The sequence below is a fragment of the Physeter macrocephalus genome, chromosome 20 (assembly GCF_002837175.3).
Source record: "Physeter macrocephalus isolate SW-GA chromosome 20, ASM283717v5, whole genome shotgun sequence".
In the NCBI taxonomy this organism is placed as follows: Eukaryota; Metazoa; Chordata; class Mammalia; order Artiodactyla; family Physeteridae; genus Physeter; species Physeter macrocephalus.
In genome coordinates, this window is record NC_041233.1 from 76,876,084 (window position 1) to 76,878,682 (window position 2,599).

Genomic DNA, 2,599 nt, shown 5'->3' on the forward strand with positions numbered 1-2,599 from the left:
GAAGAGTACAGGCCAATAATTTTTAGTATAAACCTCCGTTTGGGGTTGACTGGTAAGGTAGTGTCTGCCAGGCTTCCCCATTGTAAAGTTCTATTTTTCCCTGTTAAATGTCATGTGGAGACGTGATTTGAGACTGCAAATATCCTGGTACTCATCAAATTTTTGCTCCCACTTTTAGCATCCATTAATGATTCTTACCTGAATAAATGATTACTGATTGTTGCCAAATGGTGATTTAATCCACATTTTGAAATAATAACCATAACCAAATAAAGCCAAAGTTTATTACTTAGCTTTTGGCCAGAAGATAATGCATAAGAGTATTAAACATTTTAATCATTTGCCTGTATTTTTTATTTGGGACCAGTACTGTAGTGTAGATAAAGCTCCTTCTGAACAAATGAAAATCTAGGTTTATATATTACAAAATTGGAAGCAGTTTGGTTTGCAAAAGTATTCTTTACTTACAGTAGCAGAGTGCTCTCTAGAATCTGACTGCCTGGGTTCGAGTCCTGGTTGCATGTGTGCCAGCTGGGGCTAGTCATAATCTAAGCATCTACTCTGTACTATAGGGATGGTAACACTCATAGGGGGTTTTTGATGAGATAAGGGACAAAAGCACCTACCACAGTATGTTAAGTACATGGTAAAAATTAGGTGTTAAGCCTCTAATACATTTTAATATCTATGATCAACTTAAAAAAATTGTACATGACATAAAATTTACCATTTTAACCATGCAGTTCAATGGCATTAAGTACATTTACAATGTGGTACAACTATCCCCTCTAGCTCGTTCTAGTTTTTTTATTATCCCAAAGGAAAACCCCATATACATTAAACAGTCACTCCCCATTCCTTCCTTCCCCTAGAACCTGGCAGCTACTAATCTGTTCTCTGTTTCTATAGATTTGCCTATTCTGAATATTTCATATGAATGGAATCAGACAATATGTGACCTCGTGTCTGGCTTCTTTCACTTAGCACAGTGTTTTCAAGGTTTATCCATGTTGTAGCATGCGTTAGTACTTCATTGCTATTTATGGTTGAATTATATTCATTTTATGGATACACCACATGTTTGTCCAGTCATCAGTTGATGAATGTTTGGGTTATTTCCACCTTTTGGCTATTTAGAATCCTGCTGCTGTGAGCGTTGGTGTACACATTTCTGTTTGAACACCTGTCTTCCACTTCTTTTTTCTTCCCCTTCTTCCTAGGAGTGGGATTGCTGGGTCATATGGTAGTTTATGTTTAACTTGTTGAGGAACCACCAAACTGTTTTCAACAGCTCTTGCACCATTTACATTCCAACTAGTGATATATGAGAGTTTCAGTTTCTCCACATCCTTGTCAATTCTTGTTTTCCTTTTTAAGAAAATAACCATCCTAGTGGGCGTAAAATGCTATCATTGTGGTTTTGGTTTGCATTTCTCTAATGACTGATGATATTCAGCATCTTTTCACGTGCTTGCTGGTCATTTGTATATCTTCTTTGGAGAAATGTCCATTCAAGTTCTTTTCCCATTTTTTAATTGGGTTGTATGTCTTGTTGTTGAGTTGTAGGAGTTCTGGATACTAGATCCTTATTAGATAGATATATGATTTGGAAATATTTTTTCCCATTCTGTTGGTTTTTTACAGTCAACCAATTGTGATTTTTATGTTATGCATAACTTCTTCCTTTAAATTCCAGCTTTAAATTCCAAACTTCACTTTTCCAGGAATAAAGGTTCCAGTTTTCCAGGAATAAAGGTTTCACTCCAGAGTTATAAAATCTCTTCTTGTTATGCGGGGTTTTTTTTAATGGTGTTTTTTTGTTTTTATATTTATTTATTTAATTAATTTATTTGCTTGTGCCGGGTCTTTGTTGCGGCAGGCGGGCTTCTTAGTTGCAGCTCGAGGGCTTACTTAGTTGTGGCATGGGAAGTCTTAATTGTAGCATGCGTGTGGGATTAAGTTCCCTGACCAGGAATTGAGCCCCGGCCCCCTGCATTGGGAGCTCGGAGTCTTAACCACTGTGCCACCAGGGAAGTTCCTTGTTATGCTGTTTTTGTTAAATGTGTAATTTGAAGCTGGACAGATAAAATATATAACTCCTTATAAACCAAAGTTTATTATGCTTGAGCTAAAACATGCCTTAACCACAATTCTTTGTTAACTAAAGGTTCATATGTAGGTATTCAGAGGTCTGACTAGCAGTCTTAGTCTTTTTTTTGTTTTTTGTTCCCCGACCAGGGATCTAACCCGTGCCCCCTGCAGTGGAAGCTCAGAGTCTTAACCACTGGACCTCCAGGGAAGTCCCTGGCTAGCAGTCTTAGTCTTTGAACTTTATGTAATGTAGTGATTTTTCTAGAGTTATTTTCCTTATATATTTTAGGTATTTATGTATGGGATTTAGAAGGCAGAAAATATTTTGACTTTCTGAGTGCCTACAGTGCTGTCAACCAAGGGCATTGTCATCCAAAGATTGTGAATGCTTTGAAAAGTCAGGCGGACAAATTGACCTTAACATCTAGGGCCTTCTACAATAACGTGCTCGGTGAATACGAAGAGTATGTTACTAAACTTTTCAACTACCACAAAGTTCTTCCTATGA